At 40.9% G+C, this 25,581-nt stretch overlaps 1 protein-coding gene across 4 annotated transcripts in view; it reads right to left on the reverse strand.

Moving 5' to 3' along the window:
- Positions 1-23,849, reverse strand: part of OTUD7B (OTU deubiquitinase 7B) — a 52,659-nt gene extending 28,810 nt beyond the window's left edge. For 2 of the 4 annotated variants that reach the window (XM_054575194.1, XM_054575174.1), the window contains exon 1: positions 23,113-23,849. The gene's annotated coding sequence lies outside the window, so the exon portion shown is untranslated. Of the gene's footprint in view, positions 1-16,741; positions 17,325-23,112 lie in introns of those variants that run through there. The other 2 variants (XM_054575168.1, XM_054575184.1) reach the window with 2 other exon arrangements.
- Between the last annotated feature and the right edge of the window lie 1,732 nt (positions 23,850-25,581).

Genomic DNA, 25,581 nt, shown 5'->3' on the forward strand with positions numbered 1-25,581 from the left:
TCTCTTTTATTCTCTCTCAGGTTTTCATAATCTGACTCCCAAGAAATAGTTTCCATTTGCTATTTCTCCCTCTTCCTCTGTCCAGTCATTATTCACAGCAGTTGCTTGTGGAGACTGATCAGTCTAAAATATAAATATAAGAGCATTATATTCCACTACTCCAAATGCTTCAATGGATCCCCACTGACTCAAGTTTAAGATCCAAATTCCTATACACGATAAATAAGGTCCTTCATGATCTGCTGGCCCTACCTCTCTCTCCAGCCTTGTTTACTTCCCATCATTCACCTCGTACTGTAGTTCCCCGAGTGCACTATGTGCTTCAAATTTCAGTTCCTTAGCACATACTGTTCCCTCTGCCTGGAATGATATCCTAGTCTAGCTACATGAATTCTTATCTCTTTTTTAAGACTAACTTGAGTAATACCTCATTTGCAAAACCTTCTTTGGCCTCCCAAGTTAAACTGCCCACTCCCTCCTCGGTGCTACAGCTGGTATTCTACCTCCATCATATTATTTACCACACTGCACAGTGTTTGTGTTTATTTACATGTCTGTCTCCCCACTATACCATGAGCAGTGTGAGGGCAGGAATCTTGTGTTTGTTCATCCTGTATCCCTTGGCATCCAAGTACCTACTAGGTATTCAATTTTTGTTCAGATGAACTGAATTTTATATGTACTAATTCTCTACTACACACACACACACACACACGTGGTATTTGCTGATAATTAGGTAATCAATGTTGTAAGCAGGTAAGTCTAAAACAGTGGCTCATCTCACAGACATTTTGCTTAAGACTGTCATATGATCTTATTTGCAATAATTTCTCTTCCTAAACATTATTTAACTCAGACTAACATTAAAACCAGTCTGCATGCTCCGAGTGCCCAACTATTTAGTATCAGAGAAAAATGACCCCAAATTAAATACCGATTGTAAATAATAAAGCTATGTTAAAGTGCCTGAGAAACTACTGACCCTACATTCTCTTATCTACAATATCCCCCAAAGCGTCCGCATTCTCCCACTATGCCCACTCTCCTGGTTCCACTGATGCATTACAGCTGTGTCTGAGCCCGCTCCAACTCCGCCCAAAACTCACTGAAAAACCACATCATTCAAGGCTGGGAAGAATTTTCAAAGGTCAGAGACTCCTCCATGTCTATGATGTCAGTCCAGAGGCATCCAGACAGGGAAAAAGACGAGGGACAAAAACCCTTAGAAATTTCACACAATTCTTCATTAGGTGGGAGGGGGAGACAAAAGACTATCTTGGCAAATTGTTTTTAGTTAATATAGGTCCTTCCAAGTGAAAGAAGCAAAGTACAGTCTTTTTAGAACAAGGATATATGACCAAATTCCATACTTAAAGAGACCTATGTATCACTAAATGTTACAACCTAAGGATAATGAGTCTAAAAGAAAAAAAAGAATACGTGTTAAAGCTTCAGACATTATTTTATTTAAACTTCCAAACAACTCTAAGAGGTCTGTCTGTCCTGTTAACCCCACATCATGGATGAAGACACTAGAGCTCAGGAAGGTTAGGCTACCCAAGGCTACAGAGGCAAAAGTGGTAGGACCAGGATTTTCATGAGCCCAGCCTGACTCCCAAGACCAGTCTCGCACGGTACTGCACGCAGTCCAGGGAGCTAGACTGAGAAAGCACCGGCAGTCCACCCTCATGGAAGGCCGCCCTCACTGCTTCAACTCCTTTCAACTCACGCTGAGAAAGAGAATTGGCTCTGAGTTTAGACAAATCTAAATCCCCAATCTACTACTAAGGGCTGTGCAATCATGGGTACGTAACATAGCTACTCTGTGCTTCAATTTCTTCATGTATAAAATGGGGAAAATGTCTGTATTTCAGACTTCTTGTTAGGATTCAATGACTTAAGATACGTAAAGCCTTTGGGACAGTGCACAGCACACAGCAAATCCTCAAAAAAATGTCAGTTGCCTTCATTCTACCTAACTCTCTCTCACACACTCTGCTTCACTCTACTGGTACCCAACGCAGCCCCTCTATCTTTGCTTCAAAAGCTCCCTCTATGCCTCCCAAACAAACCCTCTAGTCCTACAACTGTTTCCAAGGCACAGGCTTAACACACACAGCACCCAGTCTCTATCATTCCCCATTCCAGTGTCTTTCAGCAATTTGAGCCTTCAAGAAAAACGTTGTTGATCTCACCTATAAGTGGAACCTAATCAACAAAACAAACAAGCAAGAAAAATAAAACCAGCAACACTGAAAGAAAAAAACAAACCAACAGAAACAAGAGGGGAGGGAGAGCGGCAACAGCGAAAAGAAAGGGAAGGGTCAAGTCAAGAAACATGTATAAAGGACCCATGGACAAAGCCGAAGTGGGGAAGGGTTGAGGGTGGGAGGTGGGGGTGGTGGCAGGAAAATGGAGACAAATGTATTTGAAAAATAAATAAATAATTGAAAAAACAAAGAGAAATGTTGTAAAGGAGATCTCTTAGTTGTACCTTCTGCCAGAAGGCCTCCCATAAATAACAGCAAGAGAAAGACATCTGTCCTCTCCTAGATGCACAGACACAGCTAAATAGCTCATTAATCCCCAAATCCCCAGGAACAGTAATTTCACACAGATTTACTGAAATTCTAATGTCAATCTCCCAGTCCTACTTCCCCACCTTTACCCCTCACTACTCTACTCATTCCAGATTCAATGGTTTTATAATACTCTCTTAATCTTATACATGGCATCTATTTTTTGGATTGTTCAAAAGAAATGTTCACATCTCCTCCTACTCACCATGGACAATATTGAGACATTTTCTACCTCCACTACAGTATACACTCAGGGAGATGTCTTCTATTTTCTCCCCCTAAATCAAACTTCAGGGGAAAAAAACTCAACCCAATCATATAATTTACCAATCCCCAAACAATGTATTAGCTTACCATGTGCCACTATGGACACATACCAGCAAGGACTCAAGAGCGGACCCCATGGCTTCACTACTATCACTGTTACGTGTCTCTGTAAGAGCAAGATTTAACTATTTTTTCCAAGGGTTTCTAGTTTTTGTTTGCTTGTTTTTTAAATCAGGTCTACAAACAGCAAAACAAATCTCTAAGAGACAAGTTCCATTAATAGCCAAATACTAATATAAAGATCGTGGAGAAGTTCCCAGAGAACTCCGCATGAACTAGCATTTGTCTTTTCAGTGCTACTGATAAAGGGCTCCTTAGATTACAGTTATTTGGGAAATTTAATAATTTGGAAAGCTTGTACAATGGAAGTTGACCTTTGGAAAAAAGAGGGCAGAGGGAGTCATAGAGAAGGTCTGTTATTATAATACTGGCACAACAACAGTAACTTGAATAGAAACAGCAATCATGTTAATGTTTATTTTTTTAGATCCAGACCAATATGTCTATTTGTTACACACAATGAATTTTTTGTTTTTCCTCTCAGATAGGGCCAAGAATAGTTCAAAGTTTGGTTCTCAATAAATTCAACTTTTAAAAGAATAGCCTGTAAAAACAAAAGTTCTACTTGAGCCTTCAGGATTCTGATTACTGAACTTTTGACATGAGAGAAAAAAAATAAATACTACAAATCAACAGAAGCTACTCCACTAGCAAAACATACTGATTCTCTAGAATCAACCCTTAAACATTCAGTAGCTATCAACCTTCTCTCCCGCTTCTGAATCCTCATTCCAGGGCATTTGACTATCAGTTATAGAACTTCCACTCAAGTGGGAGGAGGGTGGCAGGAAGACGAACATTCCAATTTGCTCCCTCCCTCCAAGGAGGCCGTGGCAGCAGAGATGCAGATATCTGTGAGACCCCTACTGACCACCGCTCTCAAGGTCGAGGCCAGTGACACCACTGAGAATGTCAAAGCTAAAATCCAAGGCAAGGAGGACATCCTGCCTGACCAGCAGCATCACTGTTGCGGGCACACAGCTGGAGGATGGCCGTCCTCTCAAAGACTACAATATTCGGAAAGAGTCCACCCTGCACTTGGCGCTCCGTCAGCGGGGTGGCATCATCGAGCCCTCCTCTGCTAGCTTGCCCAGAAGTACAACTGTGACAAGATGCTTTGTAGTGAGTGTTATGCCCACCTGCACTCCTGCGCTGTCAAATGTAGCAAGAAAATGTGGCCAGACCAACAACCTCTCCTTAACCCAAGGAAAAGGTTAAATAAGGCCCCTCCGCTACCTCCACAACCAGCAGGGCAGTCCCTTGCCTGAACCCCTTGGCCCTGGGACCTCAATAAAGTTTCCCTTCTGTTGACTGGGAAAAAAGAAAAAAAAATCCAGTTACTGTACTATCTGCAATTATTTATGCATAGAAAATAAAATCACTTTGTAAATTTCTTCTAGTAAATTGACTTCCTTCAGCATATAACTACTAATTTTTTAAAGCCTCAAACAATTTAAAACTTGCCTTTTATAAAATTATATAATTCAGTTCAAAAAAGATACTCATTACTATTATTATTTTTAATTCTCCATCTGCAAGTTCCATAGTTATATCTTTCCTTGTCATATCTAACTAAACCTCACTGGAACTCCTATGGCCAGTATGTAAATCATTCACTGGTACTTGCTGGTATCATAAAGTGCCTTGTAGTATTAGTTGGCCTTCCTGATACTCACATCTTATCTCTCCAACTTGACTATCAGTCATTCATTCAAAATTGGCCAAACTGCATCCACCCTGTACCACGTGCTGCCCTAGGGCCTGGGGATACAAATGAAGTGTGAAGCCGCAATTCTACCTCCAAGGCACTCTAGTCTGGAGAGAGAAATCTAAGCATGTTATTAGTGCCCAATGGGGTAGAAACAGGTGTAAGGAGCAACCAGTTTATCTGGACGGGTTAGGGAAGTTTCTCAAAGTGAGTCTTTAGGATATGTAAAAGCTTACCGGGCTGGAGAAGAAGATACATTCTAGATAGAATTAAGATCCTTGAACTTGGAACCTTTTATTTACACTTTAAAAAATTTTGAACAGGCCTAACAAACTGCTTGGTACATCATAGATACCTAACAAATATTTGTTTCTAAATTATTCATGCTAGTCCATTTCTGTAGATAACTGAGAGCTAATCTATACCTAAAATAGTTTGTGATTTATTTACTGGTTTCAAATGTCATCATTCAGCCCACAGAAAAGTATAATCAAGGTTTATATGAACAAATATATTTGTACAGCTGTCCACCAAGAGAATAGTTTCTAGTCTGCTGTAAATTTGTTTTTAAAGCATTTGAACAAATATGTCTTCATTTAATAAAAATTTTCAAAATTAAATACTCTTTGAGACTTTTAATCCCTTCTTTTCTGATAGAAAACCCCTATACACAGAGAAGCTTATAAAGCTTAAATGATACCCAGAAAACAAGGAGCTTGGACCTAAGTTCTCTAAATCTGAATACAGGGTTCGTATCAGTTCTTCTGGGATGTAAAGCAAAATCAAATCAGTCTAGTCATGCAAACCTCACAGGCTAAAGAATTCTTTAATATTTTGCTTTTAAAAATACCACCCATGTTCATCCACACTCTCTACTAGCCACTACCATCCTCCCTGCCCTCTGCCAACCCCACCAACACTTGTATATTTCTATTTCCAGGTTGGAGTTAAGAAGCAGAAACTCTAACCCAGTTAGTACTCTATCCTGAGTGTTATGGGGGGCTCTTTCATTTATTTGTACAGGTTTGTCTTTTGTGGTGGTAATGTTTCTTTTCAAAGCAACCATGCCTGTTATATTTACGCATATAAAATTAGTTACGAGCATATAACACAATCTGACAACTTCATTCTGCCTGGGAATACAGACTATACACTTCCATTACTTACATAATTTACACACTTCACATTTGGGTCTTATGTGGAATAAGCCTGGCAGCAAGGTCAGTCTATTTTCCTTGTTTAAGCACTTTAGAATTATGGATTTTAGAAGGAGGACATAAAAGATCATTTCAACTTCCAACCCTCAAGTTATAGATGACAACACTGAGAACCACGTAAGATTAAGTAACTTGCCCATAGTCACAGAGCTAACTAGTGATAAAACTGTGTATAGGACATAAATCCGTTGACTCCCATTCTAGCAATCCTGACCTGACTTCACAGATTCAATCTTGAATTGATGTTCAATTCTCTATGTGATCCACTTTGTGGATTTATCTATGAAAACTTCCTTTCCTCCTGCCAAGCAGCTCAGCCTCTTACTTCTAAGAAAAAGATGAATATTTAGGAAATTTAATCACTTAACCAAACCATATGAAGAAAGGACAATCATCTATTAAAAAAAAAAATCATGAAGGCATGCTAAAAAACAAATCATCATTTTTGTTTTGCTTATCACCTATAAAGATATAAAATGGATTTGAAAATACTGTTCTAGCACTGCAACCCTGAAGCATTGTAGCAAGAGGTTAGGATAAAATTATGTGTGACACAGAGATAGATTTTTCTTTTTCTTTTCCATTGATAGTCTGAAGCTATAATATACTTGTCATACGCTATCAAGAAAACACAGCAATGACTAAATTAGAACAGGATAAAACATACATAAAAATTAAGAAATAAAACACAAACTTTTGACAAATTACTTCTTGCCCAAAAGGGTAAAATGACTAGAAGCATCCAAGCAATCACCTTCCTCACATCCACATTTATTTATGTTTCTTGGTAGGAAAGCTATGTTCCTTCCTCCTTGTAGGAAGGGCCAGCATCAGTGCAGCAGCACCCAGGTCCCGGCCATGTTCCCCTCCGGAAAACCTTCACTTCCTGACTCAGTCACTCAGCAGGCACTTAGTAAGGACCTACTGTGTGCCGGGCAGTCTGCTAAGTGAAGGGGACACATCGACCAATAAGTCATCTTCCCAGCTTTCTATAAGTTCATCTAACGGGCTGGTTCCAGAGAAAACCCCAAGATAGGTATCGGCTAACTTCCTTTATTCAACAAAGAGTTACCGAGTGCCAGGCACCAGAGACAGGAAGAAAAAAAAAGGAGAGAGAGAAAATTTTAGAAAGAGGTATTTTCAAAATTTACTAAACAACTTGCTCTTTTGAATTATTGAAATCGCATATTCTTCTCCAAGAATGCCAATTATCAGAAGTTGATTGTAAAGGCTTTGACGATAACACCTAACCAAATATTTGGGTCAAAGGTACTGTTTCCTTAATCTTACTACTTAGAAAGGCCAGGCAGATACTGTCCTGATGCATTTTTTTGTTATTTATTGCAAGATCCATATTATAGGAATGTGGTTAACTTACCAACAAACTGAGACAAGTTGTTTCCAATGTAGATCGGGGCTTCTGGGAGCATGTACCTTAGCCTCTAAGGTTAAACCTTTGACAAACTCTGTTACACTTTCTTGCCACCATCAGTATAGGCAACCCTTCACAATGACATGGCTGGCACCAAGCCAGGTTTTCAGGGTGACAGCCTCTACTTTTCCTCCTGCCTTCCAGAATGTACAAAGGCATCAATTAGTGCACAAGTCATTTGGCAAATATCCCATTTTCCTCTGACTTGATCTTCTTGAAATTAATCCAGGAAACCAATCCTCATGAGTCCTATTCCATTAATAGTTCTAATATTATTATTGGTAGTGGTGGTGATAGCAACTGCAAGCTTTGCAGTTCACAAAATACTTTTAAATATATTACCCCATTCATGGGGAAAAAAAAAATGGAGAGGGGATAAGAGGCAACATCATAGGCAACTATCTCAAACACCAAAAATTAAACCCAGTTTAACTGCAATTGAAATATAAGCATTTTCAATCCTACCAAAGGGTCAAGTTATTTCTATCAAATGCAGAGGACTGACTGTAGCAAAGCAAAACCAAAATTTTCCCCTTAAATGTCTCCTTAAATGTTAGGCCTAATGGATTCAATTTGTAAATGTTAAGACCATAGTCTCAGCAAGAATCTGACACTATAAAACTTTGTTACCCCAACCCCTTTTCCCGAATGATTTACTCACAGTTTAAGGCCCAGTAAATATTATTCTGAAGTGGAAATACTCAACAGTGGGGAACCTGCCCAAGAAAGACAAACTGACACTTAGCATTCAAGTACCTTTTTAAAATTTAACATTTACTGTGCACCAATAAAAGTACCAAGCACCAGTTTAGACACAGCCACATAAATCATCTCATTAACCTCATGAGCCATGCCCAAGTAACTCCTGAAATGCCAAAACTAAACTGACTGGATCCCCAATACTAAATAGTTCTAACACTTGAAACTTGATCCCTAGAACTCAACTGGAACTCAATTCCTGCTAGAACTCAGCTCCTTACTCTCACAGAACAAAATATTTTTTTAATGCTTTCTACTAGGCAATAATGCTCTTTCACACACACACAAAAATCCTTGTGTCTATTTTTAAGCTCCTAACTCCAGAATAAACACTATCCACCCCAGATACAGCACACTGTGATAATGGCCATGATCTACAACAGTGTTCTCTTGGACGACACTGGTTAAAGAACAAACCTGGAATGCCAGCAAAACTGAATTTCTGCTGGGCAGAAGACATTGGATTTAAACAGTCTTCCCAACCTTGAAACCATTTCCTAGTCCTCTGACTACAGAAAGCCTTCCCTATTTGAGTGCATTGCAGGAGGCAGATTTGACCCAAGGTTCATCAGAGAGAAAGTGGGGGAGAAAGAAAAAAAATTCCAACTGGCATGACCACATTACAATGTTAACAACATTACTCACCATTGTACTACAAGAAAGAACTTGCAAGTGGGCAAGGAACATTCAGGAAGCCAACGAAACAAACAAAACCCTCCCAGTCCTCAAAGCGCAAACACATGCAAGTGCCAAAGCAGGTCACACTGTCCAGTTTATACCCAGGTACGAGTGGGTGAAGAGGCAGCGGGAACAGGGGAGGGGAAGAGAGGAAGAGCCTTATTGGGCAGGTGTGCCTGTCAGCACTAAGGTAGATTCCTTTCTTGGGTTCATCAAGAACCTTTCAACAAAGAAATATTGGGGGTCCCACCTATTTTTATCACTTGGTTTTTTTATATAGTCACAGAGAGCCTGTAATACATGTGAATGGCAGAATAATGTGATAATGGTCGCAGACATTCCCTTTGGAATACATCAGATTTCTATCTAAATGGCAGCTGTTACCTTCTTGCTCTGTGAACTTGGGCAGCTTATTTAACTTCCCTGCGCCGTAGCAGGAACCTCATCTCATATTCACTGTGGTATCCTCGGTACCTTAAACAGTTCTTAACTATTTTGGATATATTAATAAGTATTTCATAACACAGTAATAAATACGTTGGATGAATTAACCTGTAAAAGGGTTTAAAAGTAACTATCTTACAGAATTATTGTATGTGTTAAACGAGGTAATATATAAAGCACTTAATATAACTCAGAGTAGGGTCTTCATATTAAATAATAAAGTCTTCTTCTCTGAAATCCCCAGACAGGTCAGAAGTTATAACAGATAAGTCACGGCAAGGATGAAGATGGGATAAGAATTCCAGAAGCCAAGCATGGGAAGTCATGCACCACTCCGGACCCAGTCATAAAGCCCAGGAATATTTAATCGTGGCAGATGAAATTAAATAACAGTGCCAGCCAGACCCTTAAAGTACCTACATAATAAAGTTAGTTGATCCAGAAAATGCTATTTTGAGTCTTCAGATGTTGAAAGGAAGGAAAGGGGAAGGGAAGAGGAGAATGAGTTGCATCTTAAATATACCTGTCTACATTTTAAAAAACCAAATATAAAGGATTTTTTAGAAGGCTATTCAATTCTCCAAAAACTTCCCATTAGCAAAAATTCTCTATTGATCCACAGTATTTACTGGCCTTTTCAGGTAATAAGATCTGTGTAAGTAAATTGCTCTTAACTGCTGACAAGGTAAATAAGTGGGAAAGATTTGGGTCCAAAATGCTTCTCGTCCCTTTATTCCGAAAAAGACTAATGGGGCCTTTGAGGCTGCTTCACTGACAGTTTGTAACTAAAGCAACCCATCTACATATAGGGGAAGGCCTATGTGAACTTCAAAATTCCAGTTCAGAGAAGGTCCTCTACAACTTCAAGGATCTTTTTCCCTGACTCTGAAGAACTGAATCTCAGAAGAAGATAGCTCTAAGAAACCAGAGTCACCACTGCATTCGGAGCCTGACAGACATAAGTTTTACGTATTTAGTGTCTAAATATGAGGAAAACCTATGCAGAACTGAAACTGCTTGTGGTTAAACCTCATCATAATGTGGTCTCCGACTTCCCATTTCACTTCCCAGGCATCTGCTCTGTCTTTTTAACCACTAAACCCACCTCCAAAGCAATTTGATATAGTAGAAAGAACACTGAAGGACAGTCAAAAGAATGGACTCTAAACCAAGCTCTACTACTTAAACCAGCTGTTTAAACCCTGTGTTCAATATTAACTGAAAATATGGCACTAGATTCAGTGCTCGTCAAAGGTTTCAGAAACCAAACAAGCCCAGTCCCCCTTACTGCTATAACCCAGATTAAGCACATATATATTGCTCTTATCTATCCCTTTCCCAGAAAAAGTTACCAAATTCTATTTATTTTCCTTCAGATCACTCAAATCCTCCCGTTTCTCCGGTTTCTCCATCACCGCCCCCCAGGCAGAGACGCTTTCCCCAGGGCTAATACAACAGCCCTGCAACAGGTCTCCCTTCCTCCACCGTATACTACATACGTGGCTGAGTCGATTTTCCTAAAGTACTACTTTACACATAAAATCCCCTGCTGGTGGATTTTTCACTGTAAGGATAAACTTCTCTGCCTGGGATTTAAGGCCCTCTCCCTGCTCCACTAGGCGAAACACTGTGCCACAAGCTGCCCCCAGGCTGAGGTGGGCTCAGCTCGCAGCTCCCCGGCCACACTTGCTCTATCTTCTCTCAGGCCGAGACTACCCTCAAAGGAAAACTGTTCCCTACCTACTCCCTCTGACTCCCCTATAACTCAATGTAACTGTACTCCTCACTTGACACTTACTACCCAAGACTTAGTATTACTATTTATCTTTTTTTTAATCCTCACCAGAGGATATGTTTATTGATATTTAGAGAGAGGGAGAAGGGAAGGGGGAGAGAGGGAAATACTAACGCAAGAGAAACATTGATTGGTTGCCTCCCATACATGCCCCAACTAGGTATTGAACCCCAACCCAGGTACGTGCTCTGATCAGGAATCAAACCTTCAAACTTCTGGTAGACAGGATGATGCTGCAACCAACTGAGCCACCTGGCCAGGGCTCCTATTTGTCTTTTTATACAAATATTTAAGTCCTCATAACTAATTATTAAGTTCTTTATAACTGTAACTCTTTCTATATCTGAGGCCTAACTTTTCAGAAGGCAGATATCCAATAAAATGTTGATGATAACTACTACCTTGAATAAATCATTTAAGTTCTCTGGGCCCCCCGCCCCGGACGGTGTGACTCAGTTGGTTGGAGCATCATCCTGTAAGCGGAAAGGTTGCGGATATGATTCCTGGTCAGGGCACATACCCAGGTTGTGGACTTGGTCCCTGGTCCCAAGCGAGGAGTAACTGATTGATGTTTCTCTCCCTCTCTCCCCTGCTCCCTTCCCCTCTTTCTGAAATCAGTATGCATGTCCTCAGGTGAGGATAATAAACAAACAAATAAATATTCTGGGCCTCATTTTCCTCACCTAGAAAATTATGACAACATGTAAATTTCCATTCGGTTCTAAGAATGCTATATGATGGTATACATACTACTAACAGCCTGTATTTATTTCTCACATCTGTTTTCTATAATTGTATTTATGTATATATAACTATGTTCCATTTAATCCAGGATATAAATTCCCAAGGGGCCAATTCTCTTACTCTTTATTTACTGGGTAACACTTCCTTAATATCTCCTTACAGCATCTTGTTTATATTCCAGTACACAGCAGGTGTTCAGTAGAAAGGAATTTACAGTCTCAACCTGGCAGCAAACATCAAGAGAAGTTTACATAGGTGATTTTTTTAAAAAAATCTTAATTTCTATAATTAGCCTGTATATTACAAAGGTAATGTGAGAGAGAAGGCATTTAATGTTGTTAAAATGAGATGTCGCCTTATGCCAAAATAGCTAGGAATTTATTTTAGGCATTCAAAGAAGCTAGGATGCAGCATATCTCAGGTCTACATCTCAAATTTTATTTTCAGAATTCTGAGAGGTACGGGAAGTCTCTATCCCTGGTCAGTAAACAACAGAGACCCAAGTATCCTTCACGTCAGGTAGTCTTGTCTTAACACTGAGAGAAAATTTCAGAAAATGAATAGTCTGTCACTCAGCCAGGTGAGGTCCTGGCTCAAAGAAGACAAAAGCAAAAGCTCGCAAAGGAACTCACAAGAGCAGATCAATTTTTAAAACAGATGAGAACCTGCTGTCTAAAATATTTTTGTTAGCAGCATTATATTTCCCCACTGTCTTGCCTTGATTCCTCACATGGGATTATCTTCATATAAGTATCAAAACTGACTAATACAAAAACCTCAAAGGAATTTTCTTCTTTCCTTTCACGTCAGTTATTAATGACTCAAAAGGCACTAGGATGACCAACTCATTTTAAATGACCATGACTTTTCAAAGAATTTCATAACACAAATAAACACAAAAAGCTGTATCCTCAAAGCCAAATTCTGTAATTTGGTTTTCCAAGTAGTATGCAGCCTTAATACAACTTTGATACAGTCCAGGTACAAGGTTTATAAAGAATTCTACGCCAGGTTTTAAAGAATGAGAGGACAAAGAACCTCTTTAAATGTTTATACCTATCCCTCTTTCCTTTCCTTTCTTTAATCCTACTCTATGATATTTGCTACCTCCTGCTGTCGACTCTGCTTCCTTGCCCCTTCCCCGACTCCGACTCCGACTCCGACCCCTTGGGGAACTACAAGGAAAGAGACTGGTGCCCGGAGCTGGGGCTCTTGCCCTCTGCCTGTAGAAAATCAAGGGCCACGCAGTTTTCTCTGGTATGGTTTTTGCCATCACCACACCTCCCTTACCAAGACTAGACAGGAGGCTCGGGGGTAGCCGGAAAGGGGGTGGGAGAGTCATTTACTCGAAGGAACTGTAAACCTATTAAAGCCAACTCAATCTATTCTATGTTGCTATTGACAGCAAGCTTACATCTCAGGCTTCTTTCCCAGAGCCTGGCCTGGCCTACGACCCTCACACATCACCCTAAAACCTTCCCAAATATACTGAAATGTTTTTATCAAAAATTTGAGCTACACATAACCACAAAAGAAAGTTGGTTGCAAATTAAATTTCAGAAATGCATTTAGAATTACAAATGGATTTGGGATTATCCATTTTAAAAAGGTTCATGATGTTCCTCAGAACCCCAAGAGGAAATCAGAGGACTGATGTACTAAGTTTTAGCCATACAAAATTGCCAATATTTGACTGCTTTTCCTACAAAGTTGTAATTTCATATAGTTCCACTTAATAATTTCTTCCTGGGTGGAGAAAAGAGCTGCTGGGAGGCCAAAATAATGTTATTTTGGGACTATAAATTCCAGAATTAATGGCATTAAAATATTCTGCTGAGTTACAATCTAGTCTTGTTAAAAAAAAAAAGTGTCAAAAATATATGTACATAGTAATAGTATATATGTGTGTGTATAATAGGCTTTCTTCTTTAGGGGCCAAAGAATTCCTGGTTCTCGGCAGTGTTCACCAAGTGAACAGATAGGCTGCTTTTTCTCAACACCAATATCCCATCTCCAGTGAAAGTGTTCAAGACCTTGATGACAATAGCAGAATTTGATAGCAAGTAAAATGAGGCTGGCCATGGAGGCTCACTGCCGGTCGGCCATCAGGAGCAATTCCCCGGAGTTTCCTCACCGGGATGAGATCAGCGATCAATTCCATTTCACGACTCCGGGAATGTTCGCTTTCATCTACGGGAAGTTAGTCTTGACCGCTCTCACCATTTGTGTGCATTTTTACATAATTTTCAGGATGAAAGTTTCTTTTAAAGCTTTAGTTTTCAAGGGGGCCACTATAAAGCTCATAATTAAACTAACAATTCACGATAGCAAACAATTTAGTCTTTATTTTTTTATTTAGTAATTAACCATTTAGTTGCTAATGGGTACTAAATGCCTATTTATTGTGTAAGTTATTGTGGCAAGCTACAGGAGAGATACAAGGATAAAAGAAACCATTTATCTGCTTTCCAGGGCTTACAGAAGAGGCATGCAAAGGGCATATGTAAATTAAAATACAACGATATATAACTACCACCACACAAGTACCAATAAAATGACAGGAGAATTCAGAAGTGGAAAAGATCATATCCTGTTAGAGGGAAAAAAAAATAGGAAAATTTTCATGAAAGATATAGTTTAACTGGGACTCTGATGGGTAGGGCTTTTTTGTTTGTTTGTTTAGAGAGGGGAAAGGAGGAAGAATGACAGGGAGAGAAACAGCAACATTCAAGAGAAATACTGAGCAGTTGCCTCTCACTTCGCCCCCGAACTGGGGACCTGGCCTGCAACCCAGGCATGTGCCCCGACTGGAAATCGAACCAGAGACCTTCTGTTCTCAGGTCAATGCTCAGTCCACTGAGCCACACCAGCAGGGGTAAATGGGTAGGGTTTTTTAACAGAGCAAGTGGGGAGGGCAATGACGGAAACAGGCTTAAAGATTAGGTGATCAAATGAACTAGATCTACAAGTAGACATATGTGAAAAACAATGTAGGGAGAAAAAGATGCAAAAGCATACATACGTATGATTCTCTTTAAGGAAGATTTCAAAACAAAGCTATATGTTGTTTGTGTATATATGATATGCTTTAAAAGAACAGGAAAGAAGGATATATAACATGAAATGGAATGATACATACTAAATCATACCAGCAGTCATTTCCTGAGAAAGAGGAAGAGGGAAAGAATGTAGGGTAGGGCTTCAGATATATCTACCATTTTATATCTGAAAGTGAGCAAGACATTTAAAACAAATATGACAAAATATTACTGTCCATTAAATTTGGGTTGTTGGCTCAAAACTGTGTTACGGATTTTTCCTTGTTCTTTTCTAAATAGTATTTAAAATATCTCATTATCCAAAATTTTTAAATTAAGAAAGCGCCAGGTGGCTGGAATAGTGAAGTCATTAACATAAAAATAATCGTCAGGAGCAAGATGGTTCCCTTAAACTTTAAGAGAATGCCTGATTAGTTCGGTGTGCACAAAAGTCACCTAGAACAGAGTGGGGTGGGGCTGACAAATATGGACAGGGAGAAAGTTGTTCTTGCCATCCTAAATCCGGTATCTGAGACGGGGTGAGAACCACCTTCCCACATAACATGAATGCTGGTGTAACCAAGGCATCCCCCAAAAATACAGCCAAGGAAACTTCCAGTTACACAGGAACTCAGACAAAGACTCACTGTGAGCAGCCATTCTGTGCCTATCTCTCCTCCCCTCCCCCCAACACTCACAAACAAAAACAAAATGTACCCTTGCCCACTTGAGAAAGAATTAAGAATTGGCAGCTCTACCAAAGTGGACAGTTTCCAAATCAAGGCCCTTCTCTGAAGATGTGAACAGAGCCCAGAGAAAAGAGTGAAGAAATCACAACTCAGTTAAGTTTTGAGAAAAACATATCAATGGAAGGTACCCATCCTTCCACATCCCCTTGTGATCCAATCTTCCCCAGGGGAATCTAAGGACCTTTAACGTGTCCTCTATCCTGTTCTTAGGCTCTTCTCCAGCAAAAATGACTAAAACACAAAACCCAAACTTGTTTAGCACTTTAAACCCAACAATTTCCTTCGCAAAAATCCAATGAAATTAAAAATAGAGGAAAGCTTTAAAATCCAAATATAATAACATATCTTGTCTTTTTAGGTAAGTATATTTTTTGTCACTGCCCAATTTATTTCTTGTACCCAAGTTTCATTGGCACAACTGAAAACTAAGTTTAAAAGAAAACAATTTGAAGGGAACTTAGCAGGAGAGATGTAAATACATATGCACACTCAGTGAAACAAGTACCTTGACATTCTTCTACATCTGCACCAGCTGAATAACCCTAACATCCTCCTCACTCCAGGGCGCCCACTGCCCAAGGTCAAAAGCCCCTATTTTCCAGGTGCTCTCAGGGCAGCTCTTCCTCAGTCAGACCTGGGAAAATACCACTGTTCACTCTGGACTGGTAAAACGGACAACGGAATGGAATGACAGAAATCCCTCTATCTTCTGGCACAATGCAGTGTGGCAGAATGTAACAAACACTAGAATGGGACTCGTGAGGGAATTAGAGAAGTGACCTAACATTTATTAGTCACCTACCACCTTTCAGGCAGTGAAGACTGAATTCCAGACCAAGCTATTACTAAACTACTTCTGCGATCCTGAGTAAATTTCAGGCATTCCACTTGGAAGTGAACAAGGGAGACTAAGAAAGCAGCACAGGCCTCTAGCTCTGATTCCATGATTCTATAAACATGAACACAATGTGTTACTGTTAAGCATAATAAAGTTATTTAAAAAGCCTTCATTTTGTTCGTCTCCAATCCACCCTGGACACCACTAACAAAATAATCTTTCCAGTACGTGAAATTTCCTTTGTCACCCAATGTGGCTCATCATTTTCTTAAGCACAACATAACGCTGTCTATGATCAGCCGTCCCCACTTGCCCAGCCTCATCTCTGCCCTCCAACCCTGTCCTCCAGCCGTGAGAATTATTTAAAAGTTACCTGAAGAAGCCTGGCTGTTCGGTTGGTTCCCTTAAGCTTTGCTCATGCTGTTTTCTCAGCCTGTAGCGCACTTCTCCCCGTCGAATGTAATATATCCTTAACTCGTCTTGCGAGACTCAGCTCAAATGTCGTCTCCTCTGGGAGGCACTTTTCAACTTCTGCACACCCAAAGGAGAACTGACCTTTAGGCCCGTCTTCCCCCCTACATACTTTTAGTGCAGCATCTATGACCCTTCATTCCATCCAGATATTTACACATTTGTCTCCTTCCACTAGACCCATGAGCTCCTTGTAGGTAAAGACCTTGTCTGACGCATGTTTCCTAGGTGCCTAAGACAGTGCTTACAAGATGACACTCATTCAAAAGAGAGTTGAGGGAACAGGGAGTAGAGAAACAGAAAACAGGAAAGAAAGAGGAGGAATCCATTTGGATGGCCTGGAGAGAGAACAGTTAGTGTTTATCAGCACCACCATCTGTGGCCTCCTGTCCTTTCCCTAAACTCCAGTCTTCAGAGAGCTTATTCATTCCCTTGGCTTCAGCTACCACACCCGCGCAGAAGAACTGCAGAGCCACACCTGCAACACAGCAACCCCACCCCCAAGCCAGCTCTCAGCACATCTGTAAGGGCTGGAACAGCTTTCACTTGGACGTTTCAGTACCACTTAAAATCCAACACGCCTCCAACTGAACTTATCAGATTCCTCTAAAAAAGTGACGAAACCTTCCTAACTTCATTTCAGTCAATGTCTCAGAAACCCAGGCTGAAAATGTCTGTCATACTTGACTGATCACTCTCCTTCATCTTCCACATTCAGTCCTCATGATTTCAATTTTCCCTCACAATATCTCCTTCACTCTTTCATTACTCCACTCTCCACACAACTCCAGGGCATCACCTCACACACCTCAGGTGCCAATCTCCCTTCCCTCCAAGTCAACCTTGTTCCCTACTATCACCGTATTACCACCCCAATCAAAAAGCCACAGTGGCTCACAATTTTCTATCATTTAAAGTCTAAACTCAGAAGCCTGGCTTTTAAGGCCCCTTATAAACATAGCTCCAAACCAACCTACCCACCTTTGTTTCACTGCAATTCGTTGCTACTCCGCCTCCGCACGGCCCCGAGAGGATCCCAAGCACATTCCTATTCCAGGTTTCTACTTGATCCCTCTCAGCTCCAAAATGAAATAATTTTTGGGGGGTGTGTTATTTCCTTCATCTCTTGTACCTAATATAATTTTATTTATTTTTTTAAGGTCTGGAATCAGTTATAATTCGTCTGTGATGTCATTCACAACTGAGCACTCGTATTCCAAAATACCTAAGGTATGAAGTTTATACTATGCAATCGATAATACACTTCCACATTTTCAAATTTGTGTGGCAAAATAAAGGCTCAATAGGTATTCACTCCTTCCTATTCTCCTTACTCTCAAGTGGACTGTAAGCTCTTCAAGGGCACAAAATTGTCATTTTACCTAATCCTCCACAGCACTTAGCATAGAATTAAACTCAGAGGTCACTAAAAATAAGAGTTTAGTAATTTATCCTATCCAAAACTATTTCTTCGAGGAAATAAACAGTTAAAAATAATCCTGAACTACACTGTATAAATTAAGATTCCTGAACTTCCACCTCTGATTTCCAGCTGAGAGATACTACAACCTCCTGACTCAAGAGGTGAATGATAATCCTGTGCTTGTGACATCACAAGCACATAGTTTGGTAATGATGATGAGAAGGTGGGGTGGGGGGAGGGGTAGGCAAGAATGGAGGAAAGCAAGTCCACTGAAAGAAAGAACAGCTGTGTGATTTTTTTGTTTGTTTATTCTTAAATGCAAATACTTCTCATTCCTTTAAAAAAAATTTACTTATTTTTTTAAGAGAGAAGAAAAGGGAGGGAAAAAGAGAGGGAGAGAAACATCAACAAGAGAAACATCTATTGACTGCCTCCCCTACATGCCCCCAACCAAACCCAAAACCCAGGCATGTGACCAGCAGGGAATCAAACTGGTGACCCTTTGCCCTGTGGGACGACACCCACCAACTGAGCCCTGCCAGTCAGGGCCATTCTTTCTTCCTTTCCTTTTTTTTTTTTTTAATTGGCCATATTTTCAAACATGTTTACTCCAGAAGAAAAAATCTGACAGATTTTCAGTGGAGCTGACATCTGGAAGAGGCTCTACAAAACCCAAGTCTTCTGAAAAAGCCACCTTAATCTTCAATAATGCAAAACAAAAAAAACAAAAAAATAAAAAAACAAAACAAAACATACCCTTCAACAATGCAGCAGACCACAGTAAGATTCCTCCAAACACTGTGAATGGAAACTCATTCTGTCTGTGACACAGGTATCATCACCTACTAATTGCTCTGGAGCAAAAGGAAGACAACCTGAGCAGCCACATTGGACCCACACAGATTTTGAAAGGCAATTGTTCTTCATTAACATACACAGTCTAGTCTTGATTATCCACAAATGGATTTATCATTTTATGGATTTCTGAGACAAAATCTTTTATCCAATATTGACTGTTCTTAGCCATCAGTTTACTCTCTTCACTGTCAGGTAATATAGGCTTAGAAATGCAAATTCACTTCAACATCAGTATGATCCCTAAAACACAAAAATTAATCTGATGTTAAAAATAATGCATTTCACCCTGGCCAGTATGGCTCAGTTGGTTGGAGCGTCATCCTGTAAACCAAAACCAAAAGGTCACAGGAGTCTGATTCCTAGTCCGGGTATGTGCAAGATGCAACCTTTCGATGTTTCTCTTGCATCAATGTTTCTCTCCCTTTCTCTCCCCCCCTTCCCCTTTCTCTCAAATCAGTAAGCATGCCCTTGGGTGAGGATTAAAAAGTAGTAATAATAATGCAATCAAGCCAAGAAATTTCTTTATGAAGTTCTGAAATACTTATACTAGTACTCCCTACAATAGCAGAGAAAGTTAAAGGTACTTAAAACATGATATAGCCCATACTATAAGCTATTGAGAAGAATCCAACCATAGTCTTGAGACTTCCCCACAGGTCAGTACAATGTTAAACAGGCACAAGCAGAACTCAGCATAGTGGGTAAGGTGTGTGAATACAAAAACTTGTACAAGGGTTCTTATGTCTTCTGGCTGATCCCTTTAAACCAGGATGGTCCAGAAGAGAAGCAGAAAAGTCACAATGTACTGGTGCCTGCCTGACTCCTTGTCCCTGAGTTCCTGGACCAGAAGGCTCAATACTTCTTATTAAATCCATCCTTTGTTCAAGGACCTACAATGACTCTATTGACCCTTCCATCAACACACAACAGAGTCGGGCTACTGAGTCCCCTCCACCCTCTTGCTTGCTCTACCCATGACCTGACCAGCCCACATTTTCTCAATCACTCTCACTTATTCTCCCAACACAGCTTAGTCATTCATATCATCAGGGCACAGTGTACATTCTATACTTTCTGCCTGGAATATCTTTTCTTTTATTTCTGACACTTACTTGAATGATTACATATATTTTAGAAATAAGGATGGAGAATTGCCCAAGGTCACACAGTATAAACCTTAATCAAGACCTCAACCAAGTTTCATCGAACTCTATAGCCCATGCCTCTTTAAGACTCTAATCCGTTGCCTCCCAAGTCCATTTCAAATTTTACTGATTCAGAAATATTCCCTAACTCATCTTATTCTTTGTTCCTTCAAGTTTACTAGACTTTACATACTGTATTTGTAGCACATTAAATTTGGTTTTGTTTCTATGTTGTTTCCTGTATGTTAAAGCTCATAATAGTCTGCCCTCCCATTTACTATATACCACCTTCCCCAACTCCACCCCATCCCAAGGGCAAAAACACCTGTCTTTATACCTTTTATATCGTCTCACAGCCTGTCACTGGGGCTTGGAGACTGCTTTATCCACAGGAGTATTCAACTGTTATTTAGCAAGGACTTCTTACTTTAAAAAAAAAAAAAAAAAAAAAGCAGCGACTCCCTTCTTCTATCATATTAAAAACTCACCTGAGCTCAGGCATTCACAATAAAACTGCCCTGCATCTACGTCATATTTCAGTCACACAGATTTTGATTATCTAAATTTATCAGGGTGTGTTGAGATTCCACTGCTCCCACGTTCCCACAGGAAAGATACTGCTGAAGTCACATTTCAGAGCATGATTCTGGGATTCTTCCCTTGATGGGACGAATGTTTACAGTAAGAAGGGGTGCTCCCTTACAACGTCCCCTGCCAGCATCCTTAGCATGCTTGAGACGTTTAGGCGCTCTAAAACTTTTAGCAAGTGTTATTCAGTGCCCCAGTAACAATGTGAAAACTTATTTTTAATACTGAGTTATTCCATCTGAACTTAGTAGGTTATATATACTGAATCTCACACAAAGCCTTCTGAGAAGTGGGAATAGCAGTGGGATTTTGGGTTGCTCTATACTTAATCCCAGGTCCCGGTATACTCACCCCCTCCAATCACACCTCATCCCCATGGAATATATGTAGTTCAACTAGGGAAAATTGCTAAATACAGATATAAATTGTATTTACCAGGTATCACTAATATTGACACTAACCAACTCAGAAACTGAAAGAATGATTGCTCATCAGCAAACTCTGAGAGGGTGCATGTGATTTCTAAAAATCAGATTTTACCCTCCAAATTAAAAAAAATTTTTTTTCAATAGGTGTCCCAAAAGAAAGAGATTAAGGAAATAAAGGTTCAGGAAAATTTCCAAGTCATTGGTGACAAAACTCTACCAAGTCCAACTAACTATTAGTATCTATTACTGGCCAGCCTGCCTTATACAAGTCAGCAGACAACTCTTCCTTTGGCAAAGGTTTACTTCCCCCCACCCCCTCACAAAGGAGCATTTGGCATTAAATGAAAGGGATAAGTCAAATCAGGCAACACCAAAAAAATTAGCAGTAGTTTCAGAACTAACTTCTTTCTATCTTTCCTTCCTGCTTGAACACAGAATGTCCAAGGTGGATATCTGTTCAACTCTAAATTATTCATATTAACGGATAATTATCAGCAGAAAGATGCTGATGACCCAAAATGGAAAACATTTTTAAATAACATATTTCGGTTTTGGAATACCTTTCCAGCATATTTACCTTCTCAATTATTCCTAGCATGAGCTAATATTTGTATTCACTTACAATCCCTAAGTACATAGTAACTGGCCACTTACTCAGGGAGGTGCTCTGGGGCACACAAGGTAGTTAGTGGAAATTGTAACATAAAATTGTAACAGACCGTATTCAGACTCCAGATGAGCAACATCAACTTCATTTATTTTACAGTTCGGTTCAGCCTTCAAAATATAGACTAGCCCAGCAGGATGATTACTAAACTTTAAAAGAACTGCTCAAAAAACAATGAGGACAAAGAGTGTAATTGTTTGCCTATAATGTATTCATTTGTAAATTATGCAGAGCAAATGTTTAATTACAAGTCTGATTGTCTCTAGCCACCTGCCTTAAGTCCCTGCAGTCTTCCCCACCCCATCAGGAATGCAATCGTATATACTAGGGAGGAAATTTTTAAAGTTATAGAATATAGAAGAATATTCAGGATTATCGACCCTTCTGGACTAGCCTTACCACCACTTCTTTGGTCCACTCTATCCTTTCCTACATCAGAAATAGGTTCTGAAAGTCAAAGGGATCCAGCCTCCTCAAAATCTAAACATACAAGATGAGAAGACAAAGATTTGAAAAATTACCGGCTTCTGATTTTCTAAAAGGCGTTTTAAATACGTACTTATAAAAAGATAAGTAAACTAAGAGTCAAAGTCCCGCTAATTCTTCCTTTTGCATTCATGAAAACTGCCTAAGAATCTGGAGAGAATTTCTTACATAAAATTTCACCAGTCGGCTTTCAACTTAATATATCTGTATTGTGCCCAGAGGAGCCACCTACGTTAGACAAACTACCTAGACAGAGAGGGACAAGAGAGGGCGAGAGAGAGAGAGAGAGAGAGAGAGAGAGAGAGAGAGAGAGGAGAGAGAGGGAGAGAGAGGAGGGAGGGAGAGGGAGGGAGGGAGGGAGGGAGGGAGGGAGGGAGGGAGGGAGAGACGCACAGCGCTCGCTGGTCCTAGTGAGCCGACAAGCTAAAAATACGCCGGCCCAGTAAACAAATCCAATTCCATCCCGACCGGAGCCACACCGTTAACCTAGTAATTATGAGAAGAGGAGTGAGATCACGCAGCCCCCGGCTTACTCATCATCAGCTTCTAAAGTTTCCATCGGCTCATGGCAACTTTGCTTTTTTCTAAAGTTCATACGCCCGCCCTAGACGCTCCTTCTCTCCTGCACACACTCAAACACACACTTTTTCCGCTCCCTTCCTCCATTACTGGACGCACCTCAGTTTGGCTATCGACAGAGAGAACAAGCTTGTTATCTTCTCACTTCGTTCTTATATTGAGACTTTACAATGAACTTTATGCTCCCGTGGGGGGTAGTACCCTACACTCCCAAAACCCTTAAAACTCCACCATCCCTCCCCGAAAGTCTAGCTGACAAGGCGGGGGGACCGTCCAAACTGCCCAGCACACTTCGGAGGCCAGGAACGACGGAGGGAGGCAGGCAACGCGGGACGCAGGTGAAGGAGGAGTAACAGGGAAAAGGTTGGGACGAAAAGAGGAACAGTCAGGGCGAGGAGAGGGTGCCGAGAAACGATGGCACCAGGTGAAATATAATCAGAAAATAGGAGGAGGACAGTGGAGATCAGAGGGTCAGAGTTTGGGAGTCTGAAGGAGCGGGAGCAGACGGGGGAGGGTGACAGGACTGGGGGCTCCTTTACCCTCGCGGCTCCCGGGGCAAGGCCCTAGGCCGGGGCGGAGCGCGGGGCCCGGCCGCCTCTCCTCATTCCTCTGCTGTGACCCCGGGGTCCGGCCGGCCCCTCCCCCGACGACGATGGAGGCGGAGGCGGTGGCGAAGCCTGCGACCGCGACTGTTGCTCCGCACAGGATCAGGAACTGGAGCCAGACGGGACTGTTCCGGACTGGTCTCCCCCAGTGGCTTTTTGCCTACTCCACACCCGGTCGCAGCTCCGACTCCGGCGGCTGGTTCAGGATCGGTGGTTTTCGGCCGTCCGGCCGGAAACAAGCGCCAGTTTCCGGCCGGAGTGGGTTGGTGGTGACACCCAAGCCGCCCCCGGGCCTCCTGCCGCCCCGCCCCGCCCCGCCCCGTAGCAGCCCCGCCTTTAGCGCCGCTCCCCCTGGCCGTGGCCGGTTTGGCGCTTGCCCTCCGCGTGACCTGGTGTTTTCTTGGCCCCGGTTCTTAAAGCCCCTCGCTTGGAGAGTTCTTGAATCCGAGCTGGACGGGGTCAGGATAAACTTTTGAGACTTTGAGGTACACTCAGTTGGCTATAGCACTTTGGGGAGAAACCGAAAGAAGCAGGGTAGTAGTTATAGAAAGTTGAGAGGAATGAAAATACTCTAGAATGCGAAGACTGAAATTCTAGTTAGAGTCTAGAATGAGAAGACTCTATCATTCTAGACTGACCAGAGGAAAATTAACAACGCTTCTTACAGAACAGTCTCCACTCAGCTATGCAGTCTCCTTTCTTCACTCATCAAGTAAACATGCCCTTCTCTATAAGCACCCAATACTTCTTAACTTGCATAATGATGATACGTTATTGACAGGTCTGCCTTAGACTGTTAGCTCAATCAAAGTTACATGGAACTTTCTTTGGTAATGTCTTTTAACAGCATTAGCACATAATTCAATTCAACAAATACTTATTGAGTCCCTCCTCTGTGCAAGGCATTCTGCTCACTGATATTGGGGACACAAAAATGAACAAGACATAATTTCAGCCATCAAGGATCTTACACTTAAGTAAAATACTTAAAACTATATTATATAAGGCAGAATTCACATATGTACTATGTGAGTTACAATGAACTATGGCTATGAGAACATAAGCTTGCGTGGCACATAGCAGACCTTCCATATTTGTTGAATGAATAAATAAATAAATATTAGAAGAATGTGGACTATTTCAAGTAAAAAGTGCCATTTAATAAATACCTGTTAATGACAAACACAAAATGGGGCCAGTCCCCACTATCATCTGACCAAGGAAATCTTTCATTCAGATTCCTAACATTGTGGCACCTGGTCTGCATATTCAAAATGCTTATTGTCTAATTTGTGCCTTTTCTATTTAAAAACAAATATTACAGTCAGCTTTTCTGCCCCTTCAATACTTTCTGAAGTCCTCAGTTTGTAAACATGTGGAGCATTGACATCTTAGAATTATCCAGCTCAAGGCTAGAAAATCGACACCTGAAACAGGAAACTTCCTAGATAGCTGTATCTCTTGGGGATACCCTGGGTTTACAGTGGAAGATTTAGGCCCGGGCCTAGGGCCATACCAAAGCCTGGGCTGCAGCATGTGGGGACTACAAATTTTGGCTACAGTTCAGTGGTAAATTTGAGGAGGGGAGTATGATGAGACCTGGTCATTTAAGTTTATTCTAATTGAACTCGATTGATCACATCCACCCCTTGCTAGATAAGTCCGAGGTAGGAGGACAGATCCAGAGATGAGGAGCCTCAAAAAGCTAAAGCTGCCTTGTTTCAGCAAGGCCCTCCCAGGAACCAGTTTATGCCTATCTGTTAACTGTATATTTCTAGTCTTAACTACCGCAGACTTATTAGGGCCATGTATGGAGTTCAAAGGCATTCTCCACCTTCAGGTACAAGGCAGACTTTTACTTTTGGCAGTGACCACAAAAAGTTTCCCAATATGAAAGCTGGGCCAACTTGCTGGTCAAACTCATTTAAGTAACCACACTTTACAGGCTTGCCTGGAAATTTAG

The sequence above is a fragment of the Pteronotus mesoamericanus genome, unplaced genomic scaffold, assembly GCF_021234165.1.
Source record: "Pteronotus mesoamericanus isolate MK-2021 breed Mesoamerican mustached bat unplaced genomic scaffold, CSHL_Meso_final contig_1108, whole genome shotgun sequence".
NCBI classification, from domain to species: domain Eukaryota; kingdom Metazoa; phylum Chordata; class Mammalia; order Chiroptera; family Mormoopidae; genus Pteronotus; species Pteronotus mesoamericanus.